General features: G+C 42.6%; 1 protein-coding gene across 1 annotated transcript in view; it reads right to left on the bottom strand.

Moving 5' to 3' along the window:
- Window positions 1-20,330, bottom strand: part of LOC119159397 (cephalotocin receptor 2) — a 42,532-nt gene extending 22,202 nt beyond the window's left edge. The window contains exon 1 of the mRNA XM_037412138.2: window positions 20,218-20,330. The gene's annotated coding sequence lies outside the window, so the exon portion shown is untranslated. The remainder of the gene's footprint in view (window positions 1-20,217) is intronic.
- Between the last annotated feature and the right edge of the window lie 7,104 nt (window positions 20,331-27,434).

Here is a 27,434-nt window from a genome sequence, read left to right as displayed (position 1 = left end):
ATATTTTTCTTTCGTGTTAATAAAAACTGAGTTGCTAGTCAGCGCTTGTCTGTGTCTGTTCGTTAGTATCCCCATGTTGAGTTCGTGCTGTACGAAGCTCACTTTGTATGAGGGGGAGAAGCAGGAATGAACTCTACCGACAAAAACCAGCAAGTTTAGTTGGCCCGACTAGGCTACCCATGATGGGACAAAAAAAAGCTTGCCTCGACGCTGTCTCACAGAGGTGTGGGGTCTTCTTTTCAATTCAGAAATTCTACTTCCGCAAGATTCATGGCCGATTCCTCACAGTGGGTTAAGCCGTTCCTTCAGAAGCTACTAACCAGCCGTGGTCATTGCTCGGGGCAGGGCGTGACCCGGAAGCTGCTGGCTATGCTCGTGGGGATAAGCGTGGACGCTGACAACTCAGCCAGGCTTTGTCATAGACTGACTGCTCAGGCGCAAATGGGGCAGTCTCCCACAGTCTACGAACCTCGAGCATCTCGCCTTCATTGAAATGTGACTATCCTGGCGAGGTTCGAAGCCGTGATTAGTGAATCAGCAGTCGGGCACTGTACTGTTTTCTCCAAGAATCAGTGGTGGCTAGTTTCATGATTTTAAAACAAGGCACTACTTCTAACAGAATGTTAAATCCCGTAACGCAGTTGGCGAACATATTTGTATGAGTATTCATCCTTAAAAAACGTACGAGTTGATACTCACAGTTTTGAGATTCGGCAAAATAGTTTGCGCTCGCAAGCAACAAGAATAACGAGCCATCTTTAGGAACGACCAGCGCGATGATATTTCTGGACCATTTATCCAGCTCATATAAGCCACTCTGTTTATATTTGTCTTTTTTGCTTCTTTTATTGCATGAATATTTTACCCTCTACTTTAAAATAAAGAGACATTCCCAAGATACTTCCTGTCTCGTTGGACAAAAGACATGACGAAGCCCCTTTCTTCTGTTGGATATTTCGGGTCGTTCTCATAAATTGATATGTTCTCTATAGGCTCTGAGTGTCACGCCTTTGACGTCACAAGCACCGACAGGGTTCGCGATCTCAGTGGAGATTTAGAGGCGAAGCTCCTAAAGCCGTGCGTCTGTCCATGCATGTCTTTTGTGACCGGTTCGTAACCACCTAGCTCTATGACTCACTCCAGCAGGTGGCGCAAGTGTGAGTGACATACATACATACATACATACATACATACATACATACATACATACATACATACATACATACATACATACATACATACATACATACATACATACATATATACGTACATACGTGCGTGCGTGCGTGCGTACATACATACATACATACATACATACATACATACATACATACATACATACATACATACATACATACATACATACATACGTACGTACGTACGTACATACATACATACATACATACATACATACATACATACATACATACATACATACATACATACATACATACATACGTACGTACATACAGACGGGCTGCTATTCTGGACACTGTCTCATTCCTCCATATTGTCAAATTTCGTAATGGCGACATTTTAAGCCGATCAGAGAGGTCGTAGCAGCTAACATGGCCAATTAGAGTCGATAAAAGGCGGAATCTGACAACATGGCGGAATTCGACAATGTCTAGAATAGCACCCACGAACAGACAAACAGACACACGAACAGACAGACAGACAAACGAACAGACAGACACACGGACGGATAGACAGCCAGACCAACGCCTCCTTTATTAAGATAATGGCTCGTGTTGCCAGCGGAGTCGTCCTGCCCTCAGTTTTGAGCAAACGCCTCGCAGTGGCGCTCGCGACCGACACTATTATTACGGCGTTTTTTTACTTGTGGCCCCTAGGGCCGCGTCAGTCGAGAGTTATTCAAGATCTGCAACTACACACGACTATTTTGAAGGCCATGCAAAATGTCGAGTTGTTGCACCATCCGCCACAGGTGACGCTAAAGACCGACTGTAATCGGAAATGAAGGAGGGAACGGATGTGGCAGCTGTTTTTGTTCTCGCGCTGCAGGCATCTAAATAGAGGAGGCGTTGGTCAGGTAGACACATGGACAGACAGACAGACAGAGGCACAAACTGACAGACACACGGGCAGAGGGACGGACAGACAAACAGACGGACAGACGCTTTGCCCCTCTCATATTCATTCACACCGTGAATATGCTGCGATTTTTTCTTGTTCCGTCGACAAGGACAAATTGTGTCAAGTTTCTTTTGTTTTCCTCTCTATTACGTCCTCCTCCTATCTTTCTTTTAACATTACAGTTTAGCCCACCCTACTCCACACACGCGCTTGAACTCCTCACCATTTTATGGCAGCCGAATGACACGCTCACATAAATGCTGCTGAGAAAATAATTTACTGCGTTGAATAATGCACCTTCACTTTTCAATATGTTGGCCCCAACAACATTCCTTTTTAGAGCATTGAACTTCTCTTTAAAGTTGTCATCTTCGTGTCAAACTGCTTTTCTTGTATGTCTCAGATAGAGCAACCTAAGCGTCGAAGCGATCCATGAAAAACTATGAAGACACCTCTTATGAACTGTCGGCAAGTATGTCAAAGTTACGCAACAATCCAAGGTATTGGATATTATGCTGCAAACATATATAAAATAAATTCCTAATGTTTGACATGTGTTTTATAGAAATAATTCTTACTAAACGTGTACTTGCATTTACGCATATATTTATTGCGAAGTCGTTCGTGCTGTTTTTTGCAAATATAAAATGACACCTGAGACTAGTAATATAGCGCGAGTTACTTTCGGTTGTGTTTTATTCCAACAAAAAATTAAGGTAATTCTGACGTGGCTCGCGAAAAGTGCCATGTCGAATGATCGTAGTACGTGGTAGTGCCTTCAACGAAGTGATCATATGAAACAGTAAAACGCAAAATGAATTTAAATGAAGTTGCGTTTATTAGGCCTGAGGTTTCCTTCACTGAAACCTAAATGCATTTTGCTCTTGCTTATCCCGGCGGAGACGGTAGCAGTTCGATGAAGTCGAAATGCTAGAGGCAGATCTACTGTGTGATGTCACTGCGTCTTAAAGAACGCCATATGGTCGAAATTTCCGTAGACTCTATTTGCTCATTTTTAGCCGCTTGTTCACACGGCTATTAAGAACAAAGTGCTGGTGAGGGTTATTGGGAAGAGGAAAAAGACACCTGATATCTGTCTGTCTCTTGGTTGACACGGCGCAGTACCTTGTACGGGTGGGGGAGATAAAGGGAATAGAAGAAAATAGGTGAAGAGATAAAGAAGGCAAGCGACGGGAAAAGAAGGAGGGGATAGGAAATTTGGGAGCCGGTCGAAAAAGTTTAAAGACAGGGCACCATTCGGCAAGAGCTTCACGCTGTCAGGAGACCATGGAGGGCAAACCAGTCGGCGGGAGTTACGCTCTCGTCGAAGATCGCGGGGGCACAACCGTACAGCCAAAAAGTCCTCCGAGAAACTCCAAAGTAGTGCACGCAATCGGGATCACAACTCATCGGATAGTTACATCGAATGGTTTCCCTTACAGGAGCCATTCTAGACTGATTCATTTTGCTGAATAAAATGTAAAAAGCCACGAAGCAATTTTTTTCTTCTTGAATTTCCTCGATGTCGTTTGGAGCCGCCATTCTAGGTGTCTTTTTCATGCCATTGTGTGGAAGCTCCCCGTTTTTCTTTTCCTCCTCCTCCTCCATCGCACTGGGTCAATTTTCTGAAATTTAAAAGACTCCTCTGCACAAAAATAAAACATATGAGTGAAATTGAGCGTATGGCACGTGCGACAGGCAATGTGGGCGTTGCACGCTATATGGTTCACAACTTTCGATCCGCAATACGTCACGTAAGACAGAACGGGGCATTCTGCGAGAACGTCATCCTTGGAGGCTTTATTGCCCGCACAAATCAAAGCAGGACTTCACGAAACGCAAACAGAACTGTTGCTGCTTTATACCAGCAGTTGTCAAACTCGAAAGAAGGTCGAAAGCGGCATGCTGAAAGTGCATAGCGCTATCTTTCATTCAGAACAGCGGTACCGCGATTTGTGTCAGTAGCAGCTGCCCTATTCATATTGCTTTTCTTTATAAAGCACTGCGAAGACGTGTAGAACGTTGTTTTGCGAATGCGAGGGGTTCATATTGCGTTGCTAGCGCACGCAGTTATCAAAAAAGTACTCGAAACGAGTGCACGGGTGTGTTTGTGTATGAGCGTGTGTGTGCATGAGGGTATGTGTATGTATGTTTGTGCGTGCATGTGACGCGCGTATGCATACATGTGGGTATGTGTGTGCAAGGTTGTGTGTGTGCGTGTGTTCACGTGCATGCGGGAGTGTTCACGTGCGCACATGCATGCGTGTCCGTACGCATGTGTGTGCATGTCTGTGTGCGGGTGTTCGCCTGCCTGTATGTTTGTGTGTGTCTGTGCGTGTACGTGCGATCATGAATTTTAATAAGATGGAAAGGTGGGCTATAGTTTGTAATTCATAATTGTTCAGCGAACTGGGAGCACAAGAGGCACACAGACACGAAGCAAAAAGGAGGCAGACAGTACGAGCACCCGTGCCGTGTGCCTCCTATTTGCTTCGTGTCTGTGTTCCTCCCGCGCTCCCAGTTCACTGAAAAATGCGTTACAAATTTCTTTTGCTGACATGTCATTTATCCTATTATACATTTCTGTATATACACTGCAGTGTCCACACTACGTCACTTAGAAGCCACTTCACTCGTCATGTGTAATAAATAGAGCCTTGCTGCGCTTATTTGGTTCTTGTCTAAAAGCCGTAACATCAATGTTTTTTTTTCTTTTCTGCGTGGATTTGCCACACATTGTCTAGTAATAGTGGCGACTGTGTAACGAAGGGCCACCTTGCAGTGCTAATACTGAACAGCCACCGTAATGCGGCTACAGAGAAGGAGCCAGATGTGGTTTGGATCGCTAAACAGTCGCCATCTTGGCACATTCCTTGAATTTATTTATTTATTTATTTGTTCCAACATACGCCGTCCTCAATGGGTCTGCTAAGGAATAGGAAATAGCAAGTACGAAAAATTACAAATCAATAGAAGCACTGAACGTGAATATCACTTGTTATCAAACCACAGTAGAAATTTTGCAAGTGATAAAATATTTCACGCGATCATCAAAGAATGTTATAGATCTATGGATCATGTGAAAGAAGCCTACTGAAACGCATCAGCGTGGTGGTGAACGGACGCATTTTCAGCTCATCTTGTTGTCTCGTGGATGTGGATTGTTTAGTTAATCGAAAAGTTGAACAGTGAATAAGAGTATAAAGACACTTCAAAGATTCAGTGCGACGACGTGAAGAGACTAGTACGCGGAATACCGAGAAAATGGAAATTAGGGCTTGTCTTATTTTTTCGTTAGACAAAACAATAATGATAAATAATAGACAATAATGCTAAGAAAAGTACAGGTCCACAATGATACCAGTAGGTCCACAATAATACCAACTGAGCTGCCTTGTAGCCATGATGGCGAGTGCCATCATGGCTACAAGGCAGCTCAGTTGGTGGAGCATCGGACACGTTATTCGAAGATCACAGGTTCAGTCTCCGCCCACGGCAAGTTATCTTTTTGTCCATATTTCTTTTTCGCGTTACGTTTGCTACTAAAGACATATCCTACACTTCCCTTTGCCTTATTGTCCTTCATGCTTTATTAGTCTTGTTCTTAAACTACACATAGCATTAGTTAAAAAAGAAACAATGTATTTACACTGGATGCTCAGCGTAGCGATGCACAACAGGAAGCGAGAGTATACAGGCCACAGAAGCGCGAAACAACATCGTTTTCTACTCCGTCAAGCAGCGAGTCGACTGCTGTCGAGAGTATGGCTTTGAGGGAATAGCCTTCGAGAGTAGTACTCTGACGTAAATGTCATACGAATTCTCTCGACAGGGTGTACGCGAGTGAGAATAGCCGCAGTCATCTTCTCTATCATAAGCCTGACTACGCCCGCTACAGGACAAAAGTCTCTCCCATATTCCGCCAGTTGACTTGGTCCTGTGCTTGCTGCTGCCACTTTATACCCGTAAACTTCCTAATCTCGTCTGCCCCCCTTTCTGTCTCCCCCTCACCCGCTTGCCTTCTCTGGGAGTTCAGTCAGTTACCCTTAATGACCAGCGGTTATCTTGGCTTCGTGCTACGTGGCCTACCCAAGACCATTTCTTCTTCTTGATTTCGACTATGATATCCTTACACTAGTTTGTTTCCTGTGATACTCTGCTCTCTTCTTCCATAGGGTTACACCTATCATCTTCCGTTACAGTGCTCGCTGCATCGTCTTCAACTTGAGTTGAACCTTATTTGTAATCCTCCAGGTTTCTGGAGGATTACAAGTACTGGTAAGATGCAGTGGCTGTATAGCTTCCTATTGAGGGATAGTGGCAATGTCGCGTTCATGATTTTAAAATGCTTGTCAAATGTGCTCCACCTTATTCTTACTCTCCTGGTAACTTTATTGTCGTGGTTTGGCTCCGCAGTTTCTAGCTGTCTTAAGTAGAGGTACACTTTCACAACTACAAGTGCACTGCTACGTATCTCGAAGCACTGTTCTCTTCCGAGATATTGTACATTACTTTCATTTTCTGCAGATTATTTTAAGATCTACCTTTTTGCTCTCCTTGCCTAATTAAGTAATCATGAATTGCATTTTCTCTCCTGAGTTACTCGGCAATGCAATGTCAGATCTGCTGAAAGATGGAGTGTTAGAAAAACTAGCAACCCTGTTTACGAAATGTCTCCGGATGGGTAGGGCAGAATATTTCTAGAATGCTAACATCATCTTAATCTATTAGGAAGGGGACGACAAGAACTTCAACGATTACTGGCCGGTCAGCTTTCTCTCCATCATATACATGTTATTCACAAAATCAAACGCTAACATCATTACGACAAAACATACAATTCAATCAACGAAAGGAACAAGCAAGATTTTAAACAGCCTACTCAACAATCGACCACATTCGTACTGTCAATCAGGTGATAGAGTATTGCTCATAATACACCAAACCAGTCTTCACAGATTACAAGAACGGATTTAGTTCAGTACAGATATCGGGACTCATGCAGACACTGCGTTATAAGGGCGTTGACGAAACATATATAAACATCCTAGAATCAATCTCAAGAGGATGAACTGTGACCCTAATGCTCCATAAATAAAGCGACAGAATACCAACAAAGAAAGGCGAAAAAGAAAGAGATATGATCTCCTCAATGCTATTCACCACGTGCTTGCAGGAGGTTTTCAGAGGCCTAGAATGGGAATACTAAGAAATACAAGTTAATGAAGAGTGCCTCAGTAATCTGCGTTTCATATCACGACCACTCCGCTCTAAAACGACCAGCCATCGCCTTCAACAAAAGTTACGTCTCCAGCCTATAGCGAAAGTTTCAGCAAATAGCCAGTGTGGAGGCCCCGGCGTGAAATCTGTTAATTGATGTGGCTCACCTGAGCCGTTAACACGTAGCAAAGCGTTATGCGAACACTTCGCTTCTGGTCACGTTCAGCATGCCCACCGGCGGCGCACGAAAGGGAGCGGAGCGCCGTATATTTAAGGGGCGGTGGACCAACGCTGCATGTCGGCACGAGGCGAAGCCAGCAGTCGCCGTGCCGCAAGAGGGTCCGTTTTTCAAGTTGATTGCGTCGTTGGTGCCAAGGCCTGCTAGATGATGGGGCCGTTTCACCGGCGGTACCGCGCATGGCTAGCTCCACTAGGAGGCCCGAAACTTGGTAGGCGGTGTGGGGGTGGTGGCATGGGCACCGTGTCCTTGCACTGGGCGCAGTATTTAATTAAATTACCCGAAAAGACCAGTGCGCGTGCGGCAGACACTTCTTTGGGATTACAGCATTGCTGGGAAGGTGCGACGTGCTCGAGCCAGCAATGAAACAAAGTCTTTGCGAATAATGCTAAGGAGCGCGTACCGGAAACAGCGCGAGGTTTTCGCACTGTAGTAAAGTAAGCACTGTAGCAAAATGTACTGATTTGCTGTCCTGTCTCTCATAAACATATCGTGGTTTTGGGAAGTTAAACCCTACAAATCATTTAATCTGATTTGCTGTCAACTACTGTTGAAAGAATGAGGAGGGAACGAAAGAAAGAAACACATAGGTTCAAAACTTGCCTATGCGTGGGCACAGTTCTATACTGTAAGTACTTGTCAGTTTGTTTACTCTAATCCTGGCTCCGCCATGGTGCTCTACAGGCTAACGTACTCGGCTGCTGACCCGCAGGTCGCAGGCTGCATTTCTGATGGAGGCGGTAATGCTGTAGGCCCGAGTGCTCAGATTTGGGTGCACGTTAAGGAACCCCCGGAAGGTCAAAAATTTCGGAGCCCTCCACAACGGTGTCTCTCATAATCATATGGTGGTTTTGGGACGTTAAACCCCGCATATAAATCTACCAAGTCTACTCCTGATTGAACAAACCAGGAAAATCGATAAACTCAGCTCACGAATGCCCTGTAGGCTAAGAATGCAGGGGCAGGTCGTGTGACGTCTCCTCAATCTTAAAATAACTTGTTCTTCTTTATTTCTTTATTCATTCATTATTACTGTCAGCCCTGTTTAGGGCTATAGTACAGGAGTGGAAGATACAACGTAAACATACTGACAATTTACGTACAGAAACAAAAAAAAACTTGAAAGAATATTGTATAATCGGTTATATCGCACTTTTGACAATATAAAACATATATTTATAACATCAGGGTACTAGCAGTACTGTACAACGAATATGAGACACTTGGGAACTGTTACAGTTACAATAGGGTGGACACACTTCTTAAAAAAAAACCTTATAGATGCAAACAGCTCACACAAGAGAAATTGGGTTTGATAAATGGGGTCATGCTTTCAGATACTCATTAATTCTGTTCCAAAAATGTCTAAGGTAGGCGAGGCTACAATGTCATTGGGTAAGAATTTCCATTAAGCAATGGTTTTAGAGAAAAAGCTAAATATAAAGCAATTATTTCGGGTGAACGGCGGGGGAATATACGTGCTATGGCGATGTCTAGAAGTTTGATTGAGTTTAGTTTCAAAGTATTCATCCCAATTTATTTTTACCTTGTGGTGTATAATTTTATAGAGACACTTCAGTCGCTCAAAAGAGCTTCGGACTTCGAGTGGGGAAAGGTCAACACGTTTGCACAACTCAGAAGGTGAATAGCATATCTTGTACTTGTTAAAAATAAACCTCGAAGCAAGGCTCTGCATACTCTGTTCAGTTTAATTTTGTTTGATTGTGTATAAAGGTCCCATACAATTTTAGCATACTCAAGAATAGGGCGTATCAACGTTTTGTATGCTATAGGCTTTTAATATCTGTAGATGCGTATCTTAGGTTTCGCCTAAGCGCCCAGAGAGGCTTATTGACTTTAGAAGTTACATTTTCGATGTAGGTATCCCAGCAGAGGTCATGCGTAATTATCAAACAAAGATATTTAAACTCTTTGACGTTCATTAGAATGTGGTTGCCAACAAAATACTGAAAGGGGAAGACATTTTTTTTTGCGAGAGACGCACATGTAGACTGTATTATTTAAATTTAATTTCATTTGACTGTTTTTGAACCAGCGTTTAAATATTTGTAGATTTGCATTAAGCTCAACTTGATCTGAGGGTGTACGTGTTTATACTATATACAGTCACCCGCATATAGCCTGACTGGCACTATGAGTGCGCGGGGTAGGTCGTTTATGAAAATAAAAACAATACAGGCCCCAACACGCTCCCCTGAGGGACTCATGAGAGGACAGGGCGCGTGGTTGATTGTGAAAATCCTGAACGGACAAATTTATAACGCCCATGAAGGTATGAATGAAACCACTGGCTTATGGAAGCGCTGTTGAAAATCACAGCAATCTTCTGTAGTATTTAGGATGCGACACCTTATCGAAAGCTTTAGAAAAATCTAAGCTTATGATATCTGTTTGACTACGAGAGTTTATGGTTTGGGTGAAGTTGTGCACTAGTTCGATTAGCTGACTAATAGTTGATAGAGCTTTGCGGAAAACATGTTGGTGTGGGTGTAGTAAATTGTGATAGTCAAGGTATGTAATCAGATGATTAGCAACAACGTGTTCGAGCACTTTCGAGCAAGTATAAATCAAAGCTATTGGTCTGTAGTTTTTACCACCAGATTTACAGGCAAACTTGCGTACAGGTATGATCTGCGCATGCTTCCACTGATGCGGAAAGCATCCAGCGTTGAGCGATGTCTGAAAGATGAGCTTCAGGCGGCAATTTCTAAGTTCTCTATGGGAAACCGCACTGACTCATCAGCGAAAGCGACCACCATATCATTATTTCGGGTGGAAACCGACACGAAAAAATTGGCAGATCCTCCGTACAGTGGGAATCGATGAAATGCGAAGCACGAACGAGAAAGGTTGATATGTCACTTCAAAATCAACATAACGTTACGAAGTGGAAGTAAATGATGCCGTACATGACTTCCGTGTCATGATTATCATGTTTGGATGTGTCCTTTACCTTCATCCTCTATTCACGTTGCGTGATAACAACTTTAGTATTTGTGGAGCTAGCTAAACGGCCGCGAGCTCACTATAAGAGTGGTATGATGTCATGTTACATGACACGCGTGTCAGCATTATCATGCTTGCACCAGTCATATGTTTCGTCATCCATTAATGTCTCGTAACACCCAATTTGGTATATGTAAAGCTAGCAAAACGGCCACGAGCTAATCACGAAGGGCTCAATATAATCCACTGTAGCGTTGACGCGCGCGCACGTTGGGCACAGCGACGCGACGTTAGCAACCAGCGTCACTCGGTGCAGCCCGACGGCAACCGGCGCAAAATGCGACATGCTGCATTTATGCAGCATGTAACATTTATGCAGCATGTCAGCATTTATGCAGCATGTCGCATGCTGCATTATGCAGCATGCGTTACCCAGACAACACTGCGTCTCCATTTTTTCGTGACGGAGGGACGCTGGACGCGCTGAAACGCGCCGGAGCGGCGCGTGGCGTGGCAACGCAGGCGTGACACCACGAAATGAACGCCAGCGAGCACGCGCACCGTGTCACGTCGAAATGTATTGGCGGCTTGACTGTGGCATGTAGTCATGTTATCACATCACACGCATCTCATGATTATCGTGTTTACACGTGTCACATACCTTCGTCATCCACTGACGTCACATAATACCAAATGTGGCATATGTGAAGCTAGCGATACGGCCTCGAGCGCATCATGAGTGTGGCAAGTAGTCATGTAGTTACATGACATGTATGTCGAGATTATCATGTTCGGATGTGTCATTCACCTATGTCGTCCATTCGCGTCGCGTAATACCAAGTTTGGTACTTGTGAAGCTAGCGGAACGGCCGCGAGTGCATCATGAGCGTAGCATGTAGTCATGTTGTTACATGACAGGCATCTCATGTTCATCATTTTTGCACCAGTATCATACCTTTGTCATCCATTCACGTCCCGTTATACCAAATTTGGTGTAAGTGAAGCTAGCTAAACGTCCACCAGCGCATCATGAGCGTGGCATGTAGTAATGTTGTTACATGACACGCATCTCATGATTATCACGTTTGCACTAACCACATACCTTCGCAATACATTCACGTACCGTAATACCAAATTTGGTATAAGAGACGCTAGCGAAATGGCCGGGAGAGCATCGTGAGCGTGCCATGTAGTCATGTTGTTACATGACACGCCTGTCATGATTTTTATACTAGGGTCTGTCGCTTGTGTTTGCCATGCAATCATGTCATTTCATACCAGTTTAACAACATGCCATGTGAACGAAACCACCGCAAGAGCTGAAGGACCATGAAATGTAAATCATGACATCCATGACATACCTGTCATGATATTCATGTTATCACTACTCAAATATGTTCTTCACACAGTGATGTTATGCCATACCAAGTTTGGTATCGATACCATTATCGAAACGGCCAAAAGGGCTGAAAGTCGTAGGTGGCTAGAATAGATAGATAGATAGATAGATAGATAGATAGATAGATAGATAGATAGATAGATAGATAGATAGATAGATAGATAGATAGATAGATAGATATATAGATAGATAGATAGATAGATAGATAGATAGATATATAGATAGATGCGCTCAAAGTCACCAAAGTTCGCTAAGAAATGCTTCGCATTTATAACGAATTAAATTATTCGGTACAAGTAGTGTTATTCCGGGAGGCTAGTGACACTATCGATCTTGTTTGCGGGTAGACATAGCGCCAAAACTTTGCAGAAGTTTATTTCAGAAATTTGACGAGCCTAAAGTTATAAAATCTGAATTTAGATTAAGTTACCAAGTTTCTGAGTTGTTTGCTTAGGCTTTGAATAGTGCATTTGTTTTCAGGCGAAGGATTGCTTGAAAGGGCTTTTCTTTGTCGCTTTAGTTTCCGCTTCACTTGAATTATTACTCTCGTGATTCAAGGGTTTTTCTTTTTTGATAATTTTTGCACGGAAATAAAATTTTCCATGCAATACGAGACCACGTTCGAAAAATATGCCCATAAATTATCCGCAGTTTCCCCGGACTGATGGAGTGAAGAAATCCAGTCGTAAGAGTTTCCGAGATGTTCCCAAACGGCCACGTCGTCGACCGCCTGAAAGTGGGAAACCAATTTCACAAAATTACTTTCCGAGGAATGGGATGATGAGTTCAGGGTGAGTACGGCAGCCTCGTGATTCGATATGCCACCAGCTACTTCGGAGCTTTAAACGAGGGGCATCATATGATGAAACATAAATATAAGGTCAAGAAGTGTCACTCGGGTCTCAGATTGAAATAAATATACATATTCATGGAACACACACATACATATATATATATATATATATATATATATATATATATATATATATATATATATATATATATATATATATGCGTGCGCTGGGCAATAAAATTTTGTTGAAAGTTACCACTCTCTTTTCGCCCCATCCCTCGTCCTGTGTCTCAGTTTTTACGAGCCGAGATACTATTATATATGTTGAAAAGTGGCAAATGTTGATATAACCAGCTTTTTGCACTTGCGAAACGATGCCAACTGGAAACATGCGTATTACCAACACCAAAAGTTGATATGAAGCGCTGATGCTCGCGAAGATGCTGGTCCTGAACACTGCTACATAAATCAATTTCAGTTCATGGCGCCTAACCGAAATTCATTGATATGTGGGGTTTAACATCCCAAATAACTACAATTCACGTTAAACTGACATGACGGATGTATGAAAGGAGTACATATATAATGATTTTAAAATTGGGTAGGTAGCACTGCAACCACTATTGACGTTTCACGAAGATTAGCGTCTATTTGAAAAGTAGTTACGAAACATAGCGTAGCCCTGTGGTACAAGACGTCATTGCCACGCATAATGCATGGGTTTGATTCCAGCAGGGACCCTGGTGTTTATTCTTTGCATTCGTCGGGTCGACGCTACCGATGTTGGGTATTTCTTAATGGTCGCGCGTTAAAACTGCCCATGTGTGTTCTCGTCATTCCTGTGTATGTGTGTGAGTGAGAATTTATTAGAAGGCAGAGAGGTCGGCCTGAGCTAGTTCGCTCTAGCCTGCTACTCTACACAGAAGATAAGGGAAGGGGGAAGGAAAGAGAGATGAAGGGTGATGATGGGTCCTGGGTAGATACTAGGTGTCAATAACCTGTGGCGCATACCCGCATACCAGCGGCACATACGCTCCCGTGGGTATGTGCAACTGTCAGGCAGAAAGTGTTTGACTACGTACGCGACGGGATTGTCACATTATTCATGTCTTGACCAACGCGTAATATTTGTCCAACCATCATACCTTCCCATGCAAAAATTGGTTCACGCCAAGGTGAGGGGGTGACTAAGAGTGCACTCAAACGAAAGCGGCTACACAGATAGATAGATAGATAGATAGATAGATAGATAGATAGATAGATAGATAGATAGATAGATAGATAGATAGATAGATAGATAGATAGATAGATAGATAGATAGATAGATAGATAGATAGATAGATAGATAGATAAGCTCAATGTCGCCGAAGTTTGCTAAGAAATGCTTCGCATTTAAAAAAATGTGCACTGATTGGTGCAGTTCTAAATGTGGTTTTGGGACGTTAAACCCCACATATCAGTTCTAAATGTGCGCTAAATACATCTCCACTTCTGCGACACTTAAGAATGTGCACAGCACATGTGCTCAGCGACTCGCCCTCATGACGTTCCCACTGCTTTCGCTTCTGTCAATGACGTCAATGTTTGAAGTAAGCATGTAGGGTTTCCCTGGCACGAGAACAGAATCTATTCGGGGATATTTACACACTCGGTGCGCGACGTGCATGCTACTGTTTACTGCACAATATCGAGTTCGAGGTCGTCACGCCAGTAGCCATATGCGTCACCTGCAGCAAATTCTGTCAGGTTCTTCTCTTCTTCAGATGCAGCGTAAACAAATGTTAAGCATTTCTAGGCGTGCTGCAAGCACTTTTAGCATCTATCTATCTATCTATCTATCTATCTATCTATCTATCTATCTATCTATCTATCTATCTATCTATCTATCTATCTATCTATCTATCTATCTATCTATCTATCTATCTATCTATCTATCTATCTATCTATCTATCTATCTATCTATCTATCTATCTATCTATCTATCTATCTGCTTACAACGTTTAGCTCTCTAGGCTGTTTAGATAATACTCTCTATACCAAAATTGATATGATATAACGTGACTGTATAACGAGTACAACTGACTAGTAATAACATGAAAATCACGACATGCATGTCATGAATGTCCTAATTTACATTTCATAGTCTTGCTGCTTTTGCGGTGGTTTCGTTCACATGACAAATTGCAAAACTAGTATGGTATATAATTCACAGACCCTAAGACTTAAATCACAGGCATAAATAACAGAACCTAACGTAGAAATCATGACATGCATGTCATGCAAGTCATGACTGCAAGCCACGCTCATCGTGCACTAGCGGTCGTTTCGCTAGCTTCACATGTACCAAATTTAGTATTACGTGACGCGAAGTTAAATGACACGTCCTAAGATGATAATCATGACATGCTTGTCATGTAAAACATGACTACATGCAACGCTCAGAGCACGCTCACGATCTTCTCGTGACCTTCAGAGATACCAAAATAGTGTTATAGACGCGAACAGACGATGATAGTAAATTACACGGTCAAACATAAAAAACCTTTACGTGCGTGTCATGTAAAACATGGCTACATCCTACGCTCATTGCGTGCTCATGGCCGTTTTGCTAGCTCCAGAAATACCAAATTTAGTATCACGTGACTTAACTAGACGACGAAGGTAAATGACACGTCCAAAAATGATAATCATGACATGGAAGTCATGTACGGCTTGATTTACGTCCACGTCGTAACGTTGGGCTGATTTTAAAGTGGCATAACAACCTTGCTCATTCGTGCTTCGCATATCATCGATTGCCATTGTACGTACGTGGTATCTGAAATTTTTTTCTTGCACTGAATGGACAGAGAAAAAGAATCAGTATAAAAGCAATCAACCCGAAATCACCCATACACTTTTGAAGACAAGTTAGTCAATTCTGGTAAATCCTTCTAAGACTTTCTAGTGCCCATGTTTCAGCTGGTTTCAACCTATAGACAGCGCCAGCTTGCTTGCATAGTTCCATGTCTGTGTCTGGCCAAGTGATAACTAGAGGCCGGATTTCTAGGCACTGAAAAATTGGGTTTTAGGCGCCAAAACTAGGCGGGCAAGACACTGTTGTAGGACCCCAAAATCGTAAATGAAGGCAGAATAAACTCCGATAAAATACAAATTTACGAATTTATACGTGTAGGATCTGTGTATATGACAGGAAAGCAAAAAAAAATGTTTTCTTTCATGGTGCTACAATGGCGCCCATGGCTTAGCATAGCCACGCTTTTTTTCTTTCCCCTGCGGGGCTCGTGGACTACGGTCTCTCGTTTTCTAGTCCAGCATGGTGAGGTAAGTGTCCAACGTCGAATAAAAACGCTGCTGGGTCTCTTCATTTCCAGAATTGGTAAGAAGGGCAACACAGGAGCAAATATCCAAAGCGTTATTAGGCCAGAAGGCCTATTAACGCTTCGTGGCTTCTCCGTATAAAGGTGGTCTAACCGCACAAGGTTTATTTCTCTTCTGTACGTGGACACCATAAGGGGACCTTCAGCAGGTTCGAGAATTTCGAGCAGGCAAAAAGAATATGCACCGGGCGCTCGCAATCACACTGCCAAGATTTGCAATGCTAGGCGCACCGCAAAGAGGTGAAATATGAGACTGAACCCCGATTGACCTTCATCGCACGGGCGCGCGCCCCAACATGGAGGGGACGTATGCAACAATGAATGGTCCTGCGTGCGTCAAAGTAGTACGTGACACTGCGAGAATTATTCGAGATGACGTGTGTACCTTTAGTAATGCGTTGCCTGAATAGAGGAACGAAAGTGGACATAAGTATTAAAACATACAAATTAGATCCATGCGTGTTATTTTTTAACTTTGTATCGAGCGAGATGCGAGACTAATTTGATTGATTTTGTGGGGTTTAACGTCCCAAAACCACCATATGATTATGAGAGACGCCGTAGTGGAGGACTCCGGAAATTTTGACCACCTGGGGTTCTTTAACGTGCACCCAAATCTGAGCACACGGGCCTACGACATTTCCGCCTCCATCAGAAATGCAGCCGCTGCAGCCGGGATTTGAACCCGCGACCTGCTGGTCAGCAGCCGAGTACCTTAGCCACTAGAGCACCATGGCGGGGTGCCTTGTACCATGAAATAGAGCACAGGTTGCACCCCCCGGAGTTTCGAAAGCTAAATTTTGTCCGGCAACATAAATACCAGTCTTAAATCGAACTCGAAAATGAAAGTTCAGGTGAAATAGCGTTCCTTTTGGCCTCCGATTTTGAAAATTGGCAATTAGAGGTTCGTTTAGAAATTTATGCGCAAACTTTAAGAACAGGCATTTATAGACAAAAGCACTTTAAAATTTCTTCTTTGCCTTTAGTTTATGCTCATATAATAAAATAGCACAATAAGAACGAAAGAAAGAAAATAGGCATTTGTCTATAATTCGGTTTCTAGTGGTAACCACTCTCTCTTCTGTTTGTTTGTTTACACAAGATGAAAACTTATTTAGTATGTTTTTTTTTCAAAACTGCACCCTTTTTTCTTCTCCCGGTATACTCAGGGGTACGAGAAGGGGTATTTTCGCTTCATTACTGATGCTCTGCTTTTTTTTTCTGCTCTTTGAAGCGGAACGCAGACAGGCTTCCAAGTCACGGTGCGCAGCACGACGGACGTAAGCGGCTTTTGAGCGAATCCCAGGTGCCGCACCGCACCAATCCTTCTACCTTGCAACACGACGCCCTGGAATGAAAATATCGATCCCGACGACAGGCAAAGTTTGAGCCTCTTGAAGCTTGACAAGAATTTGAGACAACTCCCTTCTGGATATCCAGCGCCCACGCTGAAACACCTTATCATTCTTCCGGCATGCGGAGACAATGTTGTGGGTCCCACCTAGGGCTCCGTGTTTTTGGTTAAATCCGAAGAAAATTTCATGCGCTCGCAGGTAAAATTTTCGAGAAATTGAGTTTCTCCGATAAACTATGATTTTAAAATGCTCTCAATGTTTTAGGGGCATTTTCAAAGCTGAGATTCATTATTTGAAAGGAGCGTATACCTTCATCTCGGCCACAACAACCTCGTAAAGTCTTCTTGCGTCTTTTACAACAAACTTTAAAGACGTAGCCTATACGAACGAACGTAGGCTTTTTGGATTCAAATATTTGTGCTTGTGCATATATCTAATAGTGCATTGAAACCTTTCATACATTTAAAATACACTCAATCCACTCGAATATTTTCGTGGTCGAATATCGTAATATTATCTAATACTTCGTAGTATTTAAAATAATAATAATGAAATGTATTTCACTTTTTATCAAGATGATTGGGAATGCTGCCTTGGAGAAAACACTGAGAAGCAGCTTGACCAGTTCGTGCACACCAAAAGCACACTTTGGCGAGTTTATAGCGGTGAATATCAAATGCATGTTTAACGGGCCTAATGAATGGGAAGGGAGAAAAATGAAAATATGAAAAAAAACAGGGTTATCTGGAAACAATGCTGTGCATGTTTATTGAAAATTGAATTAATAACCACCCATTTGAACAACTTGTAGTGGAAAATTAAACACAAAATTTTGTGGTATTAGGGGCTGGCATTGAATAAGTTCCAATGAAATTTCCAGAAAGCGAAATTTTAAGAAGCCCCCTCCGAACTGAAAAAAAAAAACCTCCAGAAACATGAAGCCCTACTTCTAACCTATAAGTAAATAAAACTGTGCCACATCCAGAACGTCGGTGCACCTGTTATGTGGCTACGTGGTTTCCGTGCACTCCTTAGGTAATTTTTGTTTACTAATATAAATAATACAGATACTTATAACTAAAAAGTTATCATTATTACCTACTTATAACTAAACGATTCTCATTCTATACCCACAACACTATGTTTGGCTGAACAGTGGTTTTGAAATTATTGCTGAAATTTGGCAGAAAATAGGAGTTTTCAAATGAGAACCATGCAGGGACATGAACATAAGTCTGAACGGGGATATCACCTTCATTGAATATGCGAAAGTTTTGTAACGTACGAGAAACTGGCAAATGTGATTGGACAGGACATCTGCCTAAACTAAATGTGGGCGGGATAGTTCCGGCTGGAGCGTACATTTACTGTAAGGCTGTGACCTAAAATAAAGTGCATCGCCAAGACATTTTAGATTTGTAAAGGACACAACACAATGCAATAAACAACGTTCAGCATCACTGTGAGCCTTAAGATCAGAATTTAAGGACACAGCTACAAGTTCAACCATGTAGGTCATACTGGCGTACGCGTTAAATCACTGCGCTGGAAATGCGGCAGGCTAACATTTAGTCATAAAGTATGACCTGCAACGACAGCAGACGATTGCACAGTCTTCCCAATGCCTCGGAAAGCTGTCATCCTTGCCAATAAAATGAAAAGCAGAGAAACAGGACTCAGAAAGGGGATCCTCGATTATTCACTCCTCACTGAGCACACTAATCTTTAAAATATGCGACATAGCTTTGGTAAGAGGTCGGATACATTGGTCGGATACATTTTCGAATACATTGTTGGATACATTGTCCATGTATATTTTTTTACTTTGCAAAGCTCCAGTCTCATTGGTTTGCATGACACGCGATGTTCACGTCTGCTGTAAGTAAATAAGTATATAAAAAAGAGGTGAAGCACGCCGCTAAACTTCCATGTCATTTTGGTTATTGAGTTTATGCGAAAGTAGTTGGCATTGCGAAAGCGGCAACCAGTGTGTGGTATCCACGACGTCACAAAAAAGTATATGTTTACACAAAACGTTTTTAGACATTTCAAAAATTCACTCACTCATTCACTCACTCACCCACTATTTAACAAATGCATCAAGCAATAGCGTGCTGCTTTTGCGTGTTATTCATTTGACGCAGCAAACATTAAAAACATAATTTGGCCTCTTCACCGAAAGTGGACAAATATTGCCATTCCTGTGTCTCTTTTGAAGTGCGCTCGGTTGACTAAGGCTTAGTAGCAGTAGCTGATATAAATATGCCACCTGCTGAAGAGATGGCAAACGTGAAATTCTAGCAGATTACATTAGAATTGAAGGGGCAAACCCTTCCGGTAAAGAGCTTAAAGGACTTAATGCGGTACAGAACACATTCTTGACCTTCGAGTATGCCAGCGAGGCTGAACAGGTCGAGCATCAGCGCATCTCGCGAACCCCACAACTTCCTCCTCTGAAGTGGCAACAAGCATCTTGTCACAAAAATTATTGAACGTGCCTGACGAAGCCACTCATTGACTTGTGACTTGTTCGGTTTCCGAGAACTGAGAAAGGGGCTCAAAAGCTTTATATTTTCATTGTTACATATATTTTGCAACAAATGTCATAAATTCTCACTGGTTTTGAAGTTGCATTGCTGGGTAAGTTCTCATTTGCGAGATTTGCTGTTCCTGAAGTCGGAAAAAAAAAACATTTCCAGAAAAAGTAATGAAAAAGAAAGAGATGAAAGATGCTGAAAGAGAAACTATTAGAAAGTCGGCCAACTCACCCGCACAGGTAGCCGTAATTCGGAAAGCACGCCGCGCCGGTGTCCACTGCAAGCGTCGAATGTCCAACCGCGAAGCGAGAGCGCGGCAGCGTGTGTAGCTGATCTCGGAGGGCACGCACGACCGCGGAGTGGCGGTGGCGCGCACGCGCGGTTTCCCAGTTTTCCTTCTTTCCCTACATATCCTCCTCCTTTTCTCTTCTTCCTCGCTCCACTATCCCTCTTCCTTTTTTTACAGTGTTGCTTGCTCACCGAACATACGCCTAAGCCTAGAGGACGTTTGCTACGCGCCCGCAAAACCGTTTTACAGCGAAATCTGTTATGAGATCACAACTCGGGTCACGCGCAGTTGTCCGCCGCCGCCGCCACCCGTGTCCGTAACCACAGCCGTGAATTGAGAAAAAAAAAACTTAGCACCGATGACGCAGAGGGGAGTCGAACCCGGGTGCCAGCCCAGTATTCTACCACTGAGTTACGCCTCTGCTTGTAACTTGTCAAACTTGCCTAAAGCTGGCATGACCTAGCACCAATTGCACAGTGGGGCTCGAACCCAGGTCCACTGGGTGCCAGTCCTGTATTCTACCACTGAGCTACTCCTTTTTTTTCTTTAATGAATGACATTATCACCAGTAAAGTACACGGAACATACTTCATCAGAAGTCAGGCAAACACACACAAGCGTCAAGAACGGGAAGCCACTCCGGAACGGGGTCAAAAGTCTCGACAACACTGCGCACTTGAGCAGCTGCTTCTCGGAAGACCGATCTCGTCGACCGTGGTGGCTCGGCGTGTCTATCGATCATGCGACTTTTCTATAATGAATAAAGTCTGAGCTACTCCGGTTTCTATTTCATCGTATTTATTAAAATATTTCCGTAATAAAGACAAAATCAAGCCGACAAAAGTACAATCAAATGGCGACAATAAGTCCTTAAATGTTACTCATAAACACTCACCGGCTAACCCAGCGTCAGTTCTTCAAATCGAGAGTTCTTCATATCGTGTTACGCAAGCAAGAAAGGGGTGATGCGAAACAGCTCTCTAAGATGAAGTACCAGTCTGGTCTAAAGTCTAGCTCGTCGTAAATGTTTTTGAGGTATATAGCCGTTTGATTGAAGTGTGTGCTCGAAGAGGGGTGTGCTTGAGCTACTGCGGTGTTTGTGACTTGTCGTCAAACTTGCCTTAGGCAGACTTGATGTCGGGAAAGCAATCACGTTAATACGACCTATAAAGCGTTTTAAAACAGCAAATGAACAAGCAGTCGTCGCACAATGCGAATAGCGTGACGAGGGGGCCTTCCAATGCTGCAACACATCACGACAGCTTCTTCTTGTTGACCTATTAACTGTGGCACATACCCACTTCAGAGATAATTCCTGATCGTCGTCACGCACTGCATGAACAAGTGGCACAAAATTTATTGCAGGTGTTTAGCGGATACCACGCTTCTTAGAAGAATGACGAAAAATAGCACAGCGAATGCCAGCCGCCTACCCTAAATTTTTTTTAATAATGCCGTAGTGGGCACCCAGCAAGTGTGCCTGCAGCAGTTACACAATTAGTGTTTAGAAAAAAACTCTGAAACGCATTTCTCCTAGCTTTCGCTGTGACTGTGCTGCGCCTTCCGCGCAGGCCTGGCGCTTTTTTGTTTTTTTAACGACGAACTTCTGTTTTGGGCAGTTCTCTGCTTCTCTGACAAATGTTTACGATAACGAACGCATCCGAGTAACTGAACACTTCGACACTTCACCCGTTTCTGCTTAGTCGTGGGTCAGGCTTTTCGGCGATTATGTGTACGTAGAGAAACTAAGTCGTTATTCGCTTCATGGATAAGATTTTCTAGATGGTAGCTGGAAATTGCCCAGCAAGCTGTAATTACCCCGCTCATTGACGAACATAAATGTACAAACGAGAGGAAAAAAATAACAACGTAAAAAAGAGCTTCAGCTGTAAATTACCGCTGTATGTTATAATTCGACCGATGCAGCTAGGCATACGTGAATCCCGAAAATACGCACGTACTTCAGATATACGACTCCTCTCTCTTGTACATATAGAGAAAAATCTGTTCATAACAGGAAAAAATTCTACCGTTTCCACACTTCGTGGACACCAATGAAACTGTGAGGCTGGTGATGTTCAATTCATGAGGCTAACTCACTTCTATGTTTTGCGAGTCTTTCAGGCATGTTGTATCATCTTCCTTCCTTAAGCACTCTTCGGTTTTGAGGTTGTAAATAGTTTTACTGCATCTTGGTCATTCCACCAATTTAGACATGTTCACGAAGAACCCTTCGTTTAAGATGCTCAGATATGTTGCGTCATACCTTTCACTAAAACTCTTTGTGAAGCTTTAAAGTGGTAGCATAGCCTTTTCACTGGTATAGCGCACCACGACAAGGACACACACAAAGGAGAGATTCACACACACACAGCGCTAACTTGCAACTAATCTCTCCTTTGTGTGTGTCCTTGTCGTGGTGCGCTATACCAGTTAAAATGATGAATCCCAACCAACTAGCCCGGCAACGTGCCTTAGTAGCATAGCCACCCCTTTTTATAACCACACTCATGATCCAGGCAAAAGACAACGCCCGTTCACTGGGCCGGCTGTTTGTTTTTTTCTTTTTTCTTCGTACCTATGGCACGTACCCACTGTGCGAGATTGGCCAAGAATGCGTAGTTGAAAATTTAAAAGGTTATTTGAAGAATGTTAGCTGATTTAAAAAGGAAGAAATGAAGTGACAATAATACGCAATACATTAGGTTATGACATAATTTCAGACAGACAGACAGACAGACAGACAGACAGACAGACAGACAGACAGACAGACAGACAGACAGACAGACAGACAGACAGACAGACAGACAGACAGACAGACAGACAGGCAGGCAGGCAGGGCAGGGCAGGGCAGGGCAGGGCAGGGCAGATAGATAGATAGATAGATAGATAGATAGATAGATAGATAGATAGATAGATAGATAGATAGATAGATAGATAGATAGATAGATAGATAGATAGATAGATAGATAGATAGATAGATAGATAGATAGATAGATAGATAGATAGATAGATAGATAGATAGATAAAAACGATCTAAATGCTTTTGATTTGTTATAAGAAACGGTTAACATACCCTGAAGAATAAATAAGACTCAATTTCCCGTCATTATTAGTGTTGAAAGAAATGAGTTTTTCCGTGCGTATCGAGAAGTTCGGTTGGACCTTTCACGCAAAATTTTTCTCAGCGCGGTATGTAATTTACTCGCTAGAATCTCGAAAGTATAGGGGTGATTGGGATTATTCATATTATCCACAGCTGAAAGAAAGACAGATGGAGAGAAAGGCAGGAAGGTAGCCAGTTTCCTGTCCTGCACTGCGTTAATGTGATAGACGAAAACGAATGAGAGAGAGAGATAGAAAAACTTGTAACGTTGCTAACCTGGGTTTGTTGGTAGCAGTCAATCGGCCAAAAAAAAAAATGGCTCTAAAAGGCAGCAGACAAAAAAGAAAAACCTTTCCTTTCTGCGTGCTGTTTTTTTACATTTCTTTTTTTGAATAGATTTGGACAAGAGGCAATAGTCTTTCACACACTTGCACATCAAGTCTACAAATTCTCAAAGAGATCACCTCCAAGCACCGATAGCAATGAGTTGTGTTATGCTTCTGGCTATCGCAATACGGTAAACCGGCAGCTCGTAAGGCGTAGGGAGTGTGGTGCCCATCGTATAAGTACGTATATTATGCAACGATGTGAACGACTGGCCTTAGGTTTATAGCTGTGAGGCTTTGCTTCAATTTCCAGAACGCTCCGCAATCATTATTATAGAAGATATTTCAAATAAGAACTGTTTTAAGTTTCCTTACTGAACTTGCCCGTAGGATGCTTTTATTGCTTTACAATAAAGAATATCTGCAATTCCATAACATTGTCCCCCCCCCCCCTCCCACACACACTTTTTTTCTTCAAAAGCAGACACGCTGGTAACGCAAAAAAAAAATGGCAGCCGATATTACACCTTCCACATAGTACTGCTATCTTCAAAGCCTGAGGCGCTTGTAAGGTCGCAAACGTTCTAACGTTTATCGAGTTTCCCCATCCCTGAAGTGTAAAATTGTCAATGGTCATGAGTTCACCGGAGAAATTCGATTGTACCGAAATAACATCATAAGCACCTAGGAATAAAATAAGAGGGGAATTGCATGACTGTCTCTGGCGGATTGCTATACGACAGCCAAAAGGGCGGAGTCTGGTAATGTCAGAAATTTAGGGCACGGTGGGGCGCAGCAACATAGATACTGAACTCATTAGTGATCGAGTTTGTGCATAGCGAAAAAGAAAACCAGCTGCACAAAGATGGTGGTGCACAGTGTCATCGAAGTACTGATCTGCAGATTAATTGCACCAGCCTTTACATATGCGTTTTTGCTAAATTCCAGCTTAACATGTATTAGCTCTGGAATGGACGCTGCACATTGAACAGACAATCAAATAGCACCACTTACAACATTATAGAAGCTCAAGATGCTTCAAGGTGTGGCATGCGTTGAGTGACATGTGTAACCCTCGTATGGCAGGTGTAACAGTCGACAGTGAAATACTGTCGCTGTGAAAAACAAAGTGTTAGTATCGATGGCAGTGAGGGGATAACTGGGGTTACAGGATTCACACATTCATAAAAAAATCCGTGAATATCGAGCGGAATGAACAAGCTCCACGCAAGACAACTTTAACATTGCGCCCGCGAAGCGGGCAGCCAAGTTGCCAAATCAGCTTTTAGCAAATCAGTGTGACTTGCTTTGTAATTATCGACCGTTATTTTCCAATTGGCAAACATTCACCTTTGAAGTACTTTAAATGTCATGATCAGACACTTATGTAAAAAAAAAACACGCCATTTTTGTTTTGCTGTGGCAATGCCGGGGTCACATGGGAGTGCAGGCATTATAATAATATAGTTTGATGCAGTATGTTTTACATATAGACTCTCGATGCTTACACAAAAAGGATTTGTGAAGTGTATTGATACGGGGGCAAATATACTCTACTATAGACATTAGGTGCGCGAATCTCCATTTATGTGTAGAAACGGACACTTTTTTATCACATACAACTTCAATGTGATAACTTTTTTTGTAAAAAACCAGGAGCACCCTGAGGCTCGCATAGGTTCCAACATATGGGCAACTTCAGCAGCTCATGCTGTGTGGCGGATTTAGTCCATACGAGAAGAAACCGAAAAAAAAACGGGGAGGCAGTTTGACTAGGGCATTGAAGAATTCAGCGAATACTGGTGTCATAGTAAGGCAATCCAGTTTCCTGCGATTAATGTGCGTTTGTGACAGCACGGTATAGTTAAGCGAGGTTTGTAAGGACTACGAAGAAAAACTATAAGCGTAATCAAAGCTTACCTTCGGCTCGTGACCCGCCTTCAATATTGCACAATATTTCTCAGGAGATTTTTTTTTTTGCAAGTATGCAATGCTCTACAAGTGTCTCAGCTGTGTCGAAAGAATGCTGAAAAGTTTCTAGTCCAGCAACTAGAGAGGCCGATCCTTCCAACAGCTATCTGTAAAAAATAAGACAAGAAAATTCGAAAGATAACAGTAATTCTTAAGAAATAGTGTTTTCGGTATCGGCCACCCATGAACGACAGTGGTTTCACAATGACCCCGTAAGCAGCGAGCAATTCAGCGGAAATTTATTTATATTTGCTGCCTAGTGTGGCAGTAATCATTTTTATATGGTCCACCGCGATTTCTTATAAATGACCCACTTAGAACGCAGCACATTGGCTCATTACGGTTGTGGTTTCTCTCGGGTTGTCGAAAGCAGACTTGCTGGTTGCTTACTATATGGCCTCGATCGCTCTGAGTTTCTTCTTTTTTTGTGTTTGTGTGTTTGTGTGTATGTACCTGGTATCGTCTCGAAGAGTCCCTAAGACCCCTTCCATCGTATCAACAGCTCGTACGTCGCTGCGTCTTATTACCCGCTTCTCAAGCGCGGTGACGGGCATTCTTATCGAAAATCTCATTGTGCAACGGGATCTCCGACAACTTACGAGCCCAGTGAGACCCATTGTAACGCACGAGTGGCTAGCTCCTTTGCTCGGTAAGCTTTCTGCTGATGTACTTACAAACATGGCTAAATAGGTTTTCGGGCTTTTGTCCAATACGCATAGAAGGCATGGTGTCTCTGGCTAGGTTCAGAAAGAAGAGAAGGAGAGAGAGAGAGAGTGAGCGAGTGAGCGAGTGAGTAAGTGAGTCGAGAAAAAAGAACAAACAAAGGCTGGCACTAAATTAAACCACGCTGACTACGCGTAAAATAAAGGAGCTAAACCAAATACACTTGTGGTTGCCTGCCGTGTACTTTGACAAGTAGCTTCCCACAAAAAATACTTAGAGAAAAATCTGGTGCCACCGCCTATGCGAATTTCTCAAGAAGCCCCGCTGGAGTGCTGGAAATGACGGTATGTGAGTCTTCGAGGCTTGTGTTGACTATTGTTAAGAGAGGTGTCAGCTCAAAAGGGCTTACGACTGCGCAAATACAGCTTCTTTAAAACAAGTATCTAGGGGCGAAGCTTCTTAGGTTGTGGGTAGTTCCCGTATGTAGTCTGTATGTATGTAGAATGTATGTAGCCACCTCTACCTTATAAATTGCTCAATTGATCGCGTTGTGAATATACATCCTTCAAAATATCACTAGATGGCGTCAGTGGTTTTTGTATAGTTGACAAATAAAGAGAATAGATGGCGCTGTTATAATAAGAAATTTACAGCATATCCACTGAGTGATTCATGATGAGTGGGGCGAAGCGTACGTCCGATGCGTGCTCTATCTAGTCTGTCTGTCCATCTGTCTGTCTGTCTGTCTGTCTGTCTATCTATCTATCTATCTATCTATCTATCTATCTATCTATCTATCTATCTATCTATCTATCTATCTATCTATCTATCTATCTATCTATCTATCTATCTATCTATCTATCTATCTATCTATCTATCTATCTATCTACCTGTCTGTCTGTCTGCCTATCTATCTATCTATCTATCTATCTATCTATCTATCTATCTATCTATCTATCTATCTATCCATCTATCTATCCATCTATCTACCCATCTGTCTGTCTGTCTGTCTGTCTGTCTGTCTATCTATCTATCTATCTATCTATCTATCTATCTATCTATCTATCTATCTATCTATCTATCTATCTATCTA

The sequence above is a fragment of the Rhipicephalus microplus genome, chromosome 1, assembly GCF_043290135.1.
Source record: "Rhipicephalus microplus isolate Deutch F79 chromosome 1, USDA_Rmic, whole genome shotgun sequence".
Classification (NCBI taxonomy): Eukaryota; Metazoa; Arthropoda; class Arachnida; order Ixodida; family Ixodidae; genus Rhipicephalus; species Rhipicephalus microplus.
This window is presented reverse-complemented; position numbering and strand designations above follow the sequence as displayed.